Source organism: Lygodium microphyllum, chromosome 21 (assembly GCF_053477565.2).
Source record: "Lygodium microphyllum isolate KBCC chromosome 21, Lygodium_microphyllum_v1.1.10, whole genome shotgun sequence".
NCBI lineage: Eukaryota > Viridiplantae > Streptophyta > Polypodiopsida > Schizaeales > Lygodiaceae > Lygodium > Lygodium microphyllum.
The window spans coordinates 91,864,061-91,876,591 of record NC_141155.1 but is presented as its reverse complement, the minus strand read 5'-3'; positions in this window follow the sequence as shown (position 1 = coordinate 91,876,591).

The following is a 12,531-nucleotide window of genomic DNA, read 5'->3' as shown; positions in this document are numbered from 1 at the left end:
ATGAAGAAATCTCAAAGGAGCAAGCTATTCTCAGGCGACTAATCACCTCATACCATAAGCCTCCTCGTTTTGCTCCCGAACAAGAATTACATGAGCTCACGCAATTTGCAACCTCAACTTCCTCGTTCTTACAACAGTGATTCACTTTGCGGACCCAATGGGAAAAGAAAGGCTGTCGTATCATGACAAATGCTGAACAAAGGAGGGCAATCAAGACCATTGAGTACAATCCTACTTATGTGGCACCTCTTTCATTTAGAGTTTTGGCCATTACCCGGAACCAACACTTAGATGACCAGGTCCTAGCCCATCCTTACATTGACCAATTCCTTAAGAAAGAAGAACTACACGTTGCAAGCTGCCTTAATGCCGGATATATTTTTCAGGATGTCTTGATCTATATCTCCCAAGTTTCTGTACAACCCTGTGAACTCGATCGTCACGCTCAACTTGAGTACAACCCTGCATTTTATGAGTGGCTATTGGCCGGAACACCCCATCACAATCACCTTTGATATCCTCATCACTTCGTTCAATCCTAGGAAGGATTTTCATCTTTCTGAGGGGGTGGAATAAGGCTAAGAACTTTCCACCACCACTCTCAAGACCCGTCTCAATCTCAAGGGCTACATGCTGAGCCGCAGATTCCTTAACAAAGCCCCTCGCCCTCCACCATCCCCTACCCGCCATTCGGATGACGAGGATTAAGCTCCCATCATGCCCTTGTATGACATGCATCTATGTATAACCTCTTCAAAAAAAAAAAAGCCACAAGGCAACAAAAGAAAAGGTGAATTGGAAAGAAGAGACAACATCAAAGAATAGCAAAGCCAAGGGATGAATCTACTACTAAGCAAAGATAAGAGAGAGAAAACTTCACATGATGAGCTTGCAACTTCCCTTCGCCTTGTTGTGCACCACAGTCACTGCATCTAGGGTTCTCCCTAGCCCCTTCCCCACTTCACACTTAGGGCACATCAAGGGCAAGACTTTCAGACTTGTCACCCTAAGATTTGCACCGCACCTCCAACGACACACGAACTGGGTCCTCAAGTATGGGACATTACCAAGGGCTTGCCCAAGGGCTTGCCCAAGGTTAGACCCATCTCCCAGTTCCACTGCCACGGGCACCATGCACTACACAGTGAGGCAGACACACCCCTTAGGGAGTGCACAACTTTTCTTGCAGGTTATGTTCGTGTTTCAAGAACTAGCTACTCAGCTAAAGAAGATCATCACGGCATCCTTTAATGACCAAAATTTTTTCGTGTGTCGGACATGACACCCCTGCTGCTGTTTCAGGAGTTTTTATGCATTGGATTGGATGGACCAACATGCTTCATGTTGCCAACCATCTTCGTGCTGATGGCTACCATGACTGAACCAAATCAAACAAAAGGAGTACTTAGTAATAGATCTGCCATTGGCATAGATTTTGGAACCTCATCTTCCAAATATGCATGCCTAATGCCTCAAGATCTACAGATCGCTTATTGATTCCACAAGCCTGAAGATTTTCAATGCAAGGTTGAAGATCTTCAACGCAACACTGAAGATATTGACATCACAGAAAAATATCTTCAAATAAAAGACAAAGACCTTCAAATCAAAGACACAGATCTTCAATGCAAAGACAAAGCATATCTTTGTCAAGGCGGAGTTCGGGGGGGCTTCTCCAGGATAAATCCCTCCAACACCATCCTCCTAAGGGATTGCTTATTGATCAAGCATTTTTGATGCTCAAGGGATGACCGGCTACATATTTCACCAGCCAACTGGAACCCCTATCAGCCGGTCGCAGAATGGAAGCCACAACTGTGTGAGAAATGCTGAGCATCTTCATGAAGCCTAAAGCACGTTGGAATCTCTCCTGGTCATCGTCATTAAACTCCATCACCTCTCATTCACACCCTCACCTTTGAATCAATGTCATCTATTGAGATGACAAGCTCAACACATGCGGACATTGATGATGGACCGCCTGGTTAGATGGGTCCACACATCTACACTTAGCATGTCGGTGGTCATTATGACTCACACATGGCCACTGACTCATTACTTATTATATTCATGTTGTTACACCTATTTACAGCTGGCATAGTTATAGCGCCAGTTGACTAGTGTAGTCAGTTATGCATTGTTTGACTTAGTAAGCCACTTTCCTTTATGTTGTATCTTATCTATACTTTGTGTACATTGTAAAGTGTGTGGAAGAAGAAGAAGAAATCAGCAAGAAAATGCTTTGGCCTCCATCTCTCTTCTTGTCTCTTGAGTGAGCTTCTCCTTGTGCATTCTGTGTGTGTTCGGCGTAGCATCTTGAGCAAGTCCTTCCACCACGCGATTCTTGACACATCTACCCACCAGTTCCGCTTAGCAGCAGACCCAACTATCCCACTACTTTCCACCGCAGTGCCATGAGATTGGCACTTGGCTAGGAGGGGGGTAATGTTTACCGCAGCATAGAGGAGCGGGAAAATGGAGTAGAGGAGTGGGAAAATGGAAAAAAGGAAATAGCAAAAAAGGTGTAGGATAAAAGAAGGAAAAGGTGCCTTGACCGGTAACCAGACCCTAAAAAATTTAAATGTTCGGGCACGACCTCCAGAAAGTCTCAGTGTTGCCCCGAGAAAGCAAAAGAGTAAAAAGCACACCATTAAATGTGGAAGCGCTCCCGAATCCTTGTAAAAGAGTGCCAGGATCGCTCCTGTGCAAATTGTATGCATTAATTGGGAATATGATAAATTAGAAGGGTGGGAAATGAGAAATGTGCTTAGGCCAATGTCCGGCCATGTAAAAAAGGGGATGACTGCCCAAAGAAGGGAGGGCATGTATATAAAGTTCAAAAGTGAATGAGAAGCTCATTCTTGTGTGTGGCTAAAGCTTCTTCTTCTTCTTCTCTTGTTCTTCTTCTCTTGTTTCTTGCCTTCTTGCTTGTGCTTGAGAAAGGGAGTGAGGGAGTGTGAGGGAGTCAGTGTGTGAGAGTGAGGGATCGTGGAGAAGAAGCTCTCCATCTCCTCTCTCCATCTTCTTCTCTTCTCTTCTCTTCCCTTGTCTCGCGCATGGCTATGGAGGATGGAGCTCATGGGAGAGGGATTGAGGTTGCTTGCACAAGGATCGTGGAGCTACCAATGTGCAAGAGAGAGGAGGGTACTCAATCGAGCATCAAGGTAAGCTCACTATACTCGTAAGGTAGGCATGGCGCGTTGGTTATGTGAGAGGTAGCCATGGCCGCTCGGCTTGAAACGCTTGATCAATAAGCGGTCTGTAGGTCTCGGGGCAGAGCTTGTATCTCCCCTTCACTTTTCATCTGCCTTTCTTAACACGACAATTTGTGATTTCATATCCTTTCTTCTTGCAGTAGAAGCACTCTCCTTGAAATTTCTTCTTACCGCCCTCCTTCTTTTTGTCACCATCATTTTTGGTGGAGGAACCACCTTTGCCTTTTGCATTGGTAGAGGATGCAGCATCTCCATTGTTGCTTCCTTCTCAGGATTTCAGCCTCAATTCCTCCTCTAGCAATAATGCACAAAACTTCTCAAAACTCAAATCTTGAGGTCTCACCTGAGTATTAAGGGCAATTACTAGTCTATCAAACTTTTGTGGAAAAATCCGAAGACACCTCCTCGCTAGCTCCTTGCTTTTGTATCCTAGCACCAGACATCTGGTCACACAGATTCTTAATCCGAGTGATGAATGCTTCAGTTGTCTCTCCTTCAGCAAAATTCTCTGCTGCTAGTTGATTCTCCAAGTTTTGAATCCTTGTTTGGTTTCACATTTCATACTAACTCCTTAGTACATTCCAAGCCTCTGATGCTTTGGTTATACACTGAATCAAAGTGAGAACAACTTGTAACTAAGGCACACAATGCATCTGCATTCCTTCGTTTCCAGGCTCATAGAAGATCTGCATTTGGAGGAATCATCACACTAGGATTTGATGGGTCGAGGATAGGCCGTGGTTCTACGTCAGTCCCCAGCACATTCTCCAAAAGCTCATAAGAATCAAGGATAGTTGTAATTTTGAACTTCCACAAGGTATAGTTTGTACCATCTAACTTGCCTTCATCGAAGGTTGGTGAACGAATCCTCAGTGTTTGAATAGCTGATACAACAACACCACCTCCTGCACCGCTTCTTGATGCACGAAACCGCTTCTGAAAGACAACATTGTTCCTCTTTGCTATTGAAGCCTTTGCCTATTGTGCACTCTTTGATCCCTAGAGCCCCCTGGGCTCTGATACCATGTAAAAATTACACGGTATAGTGAATAGAATCTGAGAAAGAGATAGAGATAGAGAGTACACAATAGATGAGAGGAGAATGAGAAAATTTCTTTAGCTCCAAACAAGTGATACAAAGTTGGCTCTGTCCACCCATGCACTTCCACTATGAAGCTTAGATGGCGATCTAGACATAAGATAGGTGAAGAGCTTAAGGCTAGCTAGAACAACTCTAACTGGGTGAAAGATAGATGATTGATGACTATGAAGGGGTTTAGCTTTTATAGCCCGTGAAGACGGTTAGGTCGGCCTGATTGACCTACCATATGAGCCTCCACTAGTCATTCAGGGAATATTCCCTTTACCATTGAGCCAATGGCCGTTTTTGCAGCCCCAGATCCCAAAATAGGGGCCCCTTTTAACTCCCTTACCCCACAACTTGATGCAATGTGCTTTGAGTTGCTACCAACTTAACTACTCAGTCCAACTCAAAGATTAGACCCATAATGGTCACCTTTTTGCCATACGGTCACATAGGCCTCATTTGATATACAAGTCAGCACTCAACCAATATCCGAGCTCACATTTGGTTTCTCCTCATAATGGGGGCCTTACAACTTTGAGCACCATGGATCATTGGTGGCACATTATGAGGGTGGGGCATTAAGCATATCTAACAGAAGGAATTCTAGCTTCTCAGATCAATGACTTCAAGGATGTCTTCCTAGAAGAATTGATTCCTGGAGCCAAGCTAGTGTCAAAACGACTGTACAAAATGTCTATTCCTGAAGCTATTGAGCTTAAGGAACAATTGAGGCAACTGATAGAGCAATGATTTATCTGCCCAAGTAATTCACCTTGGGGAGCGCCTTCCCTCTTCCAAAAAAAGAAAGATGGAACACACTTAGACTCGGCATTGACTTTAGAAAATTAAACTAGGTTACGATAAAAAACAAGTATCCCATACCCAGGATAGATGAACTTTTAGATCACCTACACGGAGCCAAGGTGATACTATAAAATTTGAATCAAGGAGCAAGATATCCCAAAGACTACCTTCAACACTAGGTATGGTCATTATAAATTTTTAGTCATGCCATGCGGATTGACTAATGCCCCAACCACATTCAATCGTCTAATGCAAGACATCTTTCGACCATATCTAGATGATTTTGTGCTAGTATTCTTTGATGATGTACTAGTATACTCCAAATCAATAGAGGAACATGAAGGTCACTTAAAGATCACCCTAGTAGCAGTCTGTGAAAATCAGCTCTATGCTAAGATGAGTAAATGCGTATTTCTCACTGACAGGATTGAATATCTTGGATACATTATTTCTGCTAATGGAATCTTTGTAGATCCTACCAAAGTAAAAGATATCCTAGAATGGCCAATACCTAAGAATTAAAAGAAATCCGAGGATTTTTGGGACTAGCAGGATGGTATTGAATCTTCATCAAGGATTATTCCCTCATTGTTGCACCCTTGACAAATCGTTTGAAGAAAAATACAGTAATCATTTGGACCATTGAGCATCAAAAAATATTTCATAAGCTTAAAGAAGCTGTAACCACTGCACCTGCATTAAAACTCCCTGACTTCAATCAATCATTTGAGGTTATCACTGATGCAAGTGGCCTTGCAATTGGTGGGGTGTTAGTACAAGAAGGAAGACTAGTAGCCTATACTTCCAGAAATTGAAACCCTACGAGTCCAACTATGCCACTCATGACCTTGAGTTACTCGTAGTAATCCATGCCTTGAAACTATGGAGACACTATCTATTGGGAAGGGAATTCACTTTAGTGAGAGATCATAAAAGTCTTAAGTGGATCTTCACCCAAGTTGACCTAAACATGAGGCAAAGAAGATGGATAAGGATATTGCAAGAGTTTGATTTTAAAATCAAATATCGTCCAGGGAAGGACAATGTTGTTGCACATGCATTAAGCCGAAAAGCCTTTCTTAATCATGTTGTAGAAGTTCAAAGCTTAAGAACCGTATCCATACATGATAACCCTATACTTGAGCTTGTATGCCAAGCTATTTCTCAGGATAAGGAACATGAAGGACTCATGGTTAAGGTACTTCAAGGAGAAAGCTCTAACAAAGAAAGGTCTAAGATTAAGGATTATTGTGCTAGCAATGGTTGTCTACATTACCATGATCGCCTTTGTGTCCCAAAAAGACCAAAAGTGAAGGCCAAGATCTTATTGGAAGCACATGACAGGCCCATTCTAGGACATCCGTGGTATCCCAAGACACTCAATGCAGTTCGTAAGAGCTATCACTAGACACGATTAAAAAGGGATGTATTAAGGTATGTAACTTAGTGCTTGACTTGTCAAAGAGTCAAGGCAGAAAGGATCAACATGCCTAGAGAGTTACAACCCTTGGACATTCCACGAATGAAATGTGAGTCAATAAGTATGGACTTTGCTGTTGGATTACCTACTACTAGTGGTGAATTTGACTCCATCATGGTTTTGGTTGATAGATTAACAAAAGTTTCACACTTGATCCCAATCAGAAAAACCTATAAGTCATCTGACATTGCTCGAATCTTTATCAAAGAAGTATTTAGGTTACATGGATTGCCAAAGAGCATAATCAGTGAGAGCGAGACTCCAAGGGTTCATCTCTAAGTTTTGGACTTGCCTATCACAAGAAAATTGGAATGCAGCTATGCTTCAGTAGTGCTTATCATCCTCAAACTGATGGTTGAACTGAGAGGGTGAACTAGACCATTGAAGGTATTCTAAGGTATTATTATGGCAAAGAACTGAAATGGTGGATTGAAGATTTACCTTTGGTGGAGTTTGCTTATAACACTACCCTTTCAACAAACAATCAAGATGTCGACATTTCAAGCCTCGTATGGGAAAGAATGTCATACACCTCTAAACTTCTAAGATCCCACTCTCAAGGTACATGCTTCTAAGGCTATGCTTCAAGAGATGGACCAATAAATCCAATTGATTTGACATGACACCCAAGCTGCTCAAGATCGGCAAAAGTCCTATGCAGATCTTGAAAGATCCATAAGAACATTCAAGGAAGGTGACATGGTGTTTCTAAGGGTAAGACTCGAAAAGATCACTAGGGAAATACAAAAAGCTTAGTCCAAGGTACTGTGGGCCATGTGAAGTAATCAAAGTAATGGGAAGGCAAGCCTACAAGCTTAAATTGCCACCCCATCTCAAGATTCACAATGTATTTCATGTAAGCCCCGATCATGTGCTTAATGATGAAGAAATAGTCATGTATGCCCAAGGAATTTTGGAAATGTAACTTGAGAAGATTCTAGATACAAGGGAGAAATCTCTAAGAAGCCGAATCCTAAGAGAATACCTAGTACAATGGAAGGATTATCTTGAAGAAGATGCCGCTTCGGTCGATGAGGCAACCCTTATGAAAGAATACCCCCAGTTTCTCTCAAGATGAGGACATATTGATTTCTCTAAGGAGGGAAGAATGTAATGTCCCCATTACTTAGTTTATTTAATAAACAATGTGTATATACATCCCAAAGAAAGTTGATTTATGTTGCAAATTAAAAAAAAACTAGCTCTAATTATGAAATTGGCTCTACTTATAAAGATAATTGTTATTATTAATGAAGTATCATATGCCAGTTCATGGAAAAAGGACTTGGAAAACCCTCCCAAGACTAGCTTATTAAAACTATGTTTGTAATATAGAGCAACAAAAAGAACTAGCCTAGTGGATAGTCACTTGGCAGTTAAGTGCACTTGGGTGATGACACTGTCGGGATGGGTGACCTCCCCAGAAGATTTTCCAACAAAAGCTAGTGGGAGCTTTTCATGCAAAGCCAATGACACCAACGAAGCCTTCGTAGCCCATTGCCAAGTATGCCAAGGCCAAGATGCCAAGGTATATGCCTTGGTCGTTGGATGGGCCGGCAACACAAAGATGTTGAGCAAATCCGTCCATTTTTTTTCGAAATCTATTTCGAGAAATCCAGATGGACCTCGTCGAACTATTGCTCTAGCTCCTCCAAGTACCAGTTTGAACCAGTGCACATCGAATAGTATCATGGAGAAGCTATGGTAATCCACCGTAACAATACTTTGCAAGTTCCCAAAATACTCCATCTCATCTATAATCGTGTTTGGATCCGTTGCTTGTCGCCGGCTCTCTTGCTCGAACCTTGCCATGATACCACAGTCCATTGTGGAGCACATTTTGTCAATACGCTCCACGCAAAAGTGCCGTCCGCACGACCATGCTGCATTATATATTTTGTACTATACATTGAACCACTCAAATTAGATGTCACATATAAAATATAGATATGACAAATCCTAAACACCTCATCACCTTTGAACTACATCCCCTCAAGAATTCCCACTCCTCCATTGAGACCTCTGTCCCTTCGCGAGACGCTGTGGTCAAAGCTCCATGCAAACATCGTGTTGACATGAACCTCGGCATCTCCTCCATGCCCTCAGGATATCGAATCGATTGATGACGCGTACTATGTCAGAATTCAGATCGCGCTTCCTCTCGATCTTGCCTAGCGATCTGGTACTTGGTGAGCCACGTCTCCATGTGCAACATACAAAAGCGATTCACCTTCTCCTCCATTGTAGCATCCATTCTTTTTTCTACCCCATTTCCAACGACCACATCTCCAGCCAGTCTATCATCGTCCTTCAGCGACCATAGCATTTTGTTGTCTGGATCCACTATTGGTAGCCATTGTGAAATATGCACTAGCGCCTCAGACACCAACCAACCTTCAGCCATGCTACCTTCTGGCCGAGCTCGTTGTCGCACAAAGCCTTTCAGGGTTTTCATGAAGCGCTCCAAGAAGAACATCCATCGTGTATGGACAGGTCCAGCAATCTCCACTTCATCTACAAGATGCACAAGAAGATGGATTTGTATCGTGAGCATGCTAGTGGGCAAGTATTTCTCAAAGAAGCAGACCGTCTCCACTGCTCCCGCCTCACCGATTCAATAAAGGACATCTTAATCTCCTTCTGTGAGATCCATTGTACCAAAGTTGAAAACCTGTAAATTGCCCCACGTATTTCTAGAGTAAGACATCCTGCAATTGCGATCGATAGTACAAATTGCCACAAATGAGAAAGCATTATGAATAATGGCTACACTCCAAATAGCAAAATGCGCATGCCAATTACAATCCATTCGTAGTACAAACCTGACATATCTTATGCCAATCATGGGATTTTAGCCCTAATAATTGGTCGTCTTTAGAAAATGCAGACCTGAGAGAACGCATCATACCCATCGGAGTGCAGATAGACTTGACTACTTGCTTCACAATGTGCTCTTCTTTAATGGACAAAATCCAATGAGCGTGAGGTAGCTGCACGCGACCATCAACACTCGACTGCGGCCAAAGTGCCTCCATCCCTCCATCTTACCTACCTCCTTCAAATCCATTCATGCCCCTATAGTGTCTCTCTTTTCTATGATGTGGTCCCGTAGCAAGCTGCCCACATTCTTGAAAATATACATGGGATCCAATAAGTGGTTGACTTGTAAGTGGGTTCAATATTGCAACTTGTAGAAAACTGAGAACCGCCACATTTCGTTTGGATGTGACTCCGCATATACCATTTTCAGCTCATACCAGCTTTTGCGATATTCATATGTGTTGGAGGTCGTCCAAGAAAACCTTCCCTGAGTGCATGATCCTCTGACAAGAAAGTGGCGTGTTCTTGATATACCATCTTCTTCATGGTTCATGACCTTTGGGAGTCTAACTGTGGCCCGCACAATGGACATGCATGATAACTTGAACCAAACCTGTTTCAACATCACGACCCAGTGAATACAAGGTTGAACGAGATAAAATATAGATATTACCAACGAGAATGAAGGCCTATTCACCTGAGCACTCTCCAAATCCCGAAAAGTCATGCATCGTCCACATGAGAATGGCTCGAATATTGGCAGACCGCCAACCATTGCGCTTGCTCATATCTTGCACGATGACCCCCTCCTCCCACAAAATCTTAAGCTCATCGACTAATGGACGAAGATACACGTCCATATTTTTGACTTTGTAGCGGTTGGGGATGAGTAAGCTAAGGATGAGATGTCCTTTCTTCGTAGAAAGTCATGGATGAATATTGTAGTTGACAAGGACTATAGGCCACACACTGTAAGAAGTTGAGCACAGACCAAATGGGTTTACGCCATCCATTGCAAGACCGAGCCAAAGATTCCTTGGCTCTCAGGCAAAGCCTGGGAAGGTAGAGTCAATGTGGCTCCATGCGCGTGAATCCGCTGATATTCATTGAACTCCATCCGTGGACCTATTCTGCACATGCCACGTTGTCAAGCTTGCCATGTCGAACATACGAAACATGTGGTTTATGCGAGGGATAAGTGGAAAGTGTCTGAGAACTTTTTGAGGGATGGTTTGTCCTTACAAGTCCTGTCGATACCTGTGAGCACCATACTTTGGACATGTCTCCATGGTCTCGTATTCTCCTCGAAACAATATGCAATCGTTGATACATGCATGGATGTTGTTGTAGTCCATGCCAAGCTTTCGTAAAATATGGCATGCATCATCACGAGACTCAAGCATGGTATTTGCAGGTGGTAATATATGATATTTCAATAACCTGGAAAAAATCATAAACATCTTGAAAAAGCACAAATGTTTTTAATAATAGTGCCGAAAAAAAAATCAATGAAGCGTATGTACAAGGTACCTAAATAACTCGGTCACACTCGCATCGCTCTACCCATATTTTGCTTGCACACTTAAGAGTGCAGGCAGTGTCTTTAGGCGAGATACTTGGCACCCATCATATAATGGTATGGATGCTTCCTCTCTAAGCGGATCAGAAGTTTCGACATCCATGGGAATCAATGCATCAATCATTGCCTCCATCTCACGCTCCAAGATTGTAGGTAGGTCTGGAAGGCTACCTGTCTCCTCTGGCATTGACGGTATAGATTGGCCTTGCAAGTGGTGGATTTGCTCATGCACTCCATCCATCGCACGTCCACAAACTCTTCTAATTGGCCGCCAAGGGTGCACTCCTCCTTGGGACAAGACATCACCTCCCTGGATAGAAAATTTACTAGCCAAACCCAATCTTATTGTATATGGTATTCAATTAGCTTGCGAGTACAATGCATGATTGATATTAACTTTTCTTACCATTTGCTGAAAATCTGCAATCGTCTGATCAATGATCTCAAATTGAAACTTGCCAAATCCTCGTACGTGTTCTATAGACAATCGACGTTTTCGTCTAATTGCCAGCTTGCATTGAGAGCAAGGACATGGGACATGCTGATTAAGATACGTCTCGCGATTTTGAACAACAGGACCTTCATCGTTTTCCATTTTGTCTACATTATGACAAACAATTTGTTTTTGTTATCATTCTTTTTTTTCTTAAATTGTTATCCTCTCCTTCCATCTCTCTCTTTTTTTTTCTTTCTCAAATTGTTATCCTCTCCTTCCATCTCTCTCTCTTTTTCTACGTTATGACTACAACCACGACCACGACTATGATCATGACTACGACCACGACCGCGAAAATGACCACGACCATGACCACGACGACTACGATCATGACTATGACCACGACCATGACAACTACGACCATGACCACAAGCATGGCTACGACCACCACCACCACCACCACGACTACGACTATGACTATGACTACAACTACGACTACGACTACGACTACGACCACGACCATGACTACGACCACGGCCATGACCATGACCACGACTACGACTACGATGACCACAACCATGACCCACGACCACGACCACAACTACGATGACCACGATCACGACTACGACTACGACCACGACCACGACCACCATAACCACGATTATGACTACGAATACAACTACGACTATCACCACGATCACGACTACGACTACGACTACAACTACGACTATGACTACGATGACCACAGCCACAACCACGACCACGACCACGACGACCATGACTATGGGTAGGTTGCACTCACTAATAATAGGATTGGCGATTCACCTCATCTTCTCTCCATCATCAATAGAATTCTCCTTTACCATTTACAACTCACCCATCTTCTCTCCACACTATTGCACACTACAATCTCTATGAGGGCATGAGATTGGGATCTCTACAAATACCAAAGCATGATCTCTAGCTTGATGGTTGTATATATACTACTACTACTCATGGAATAAACCTTAAAATAGTTATTATGCTCAAATATATGCTTGTTAGAGCAGAAATTTGTTCTTAAGACTATTCTAAGGAAGAAAGAGGGTTAATGATAAAAGAGTGTCCTTC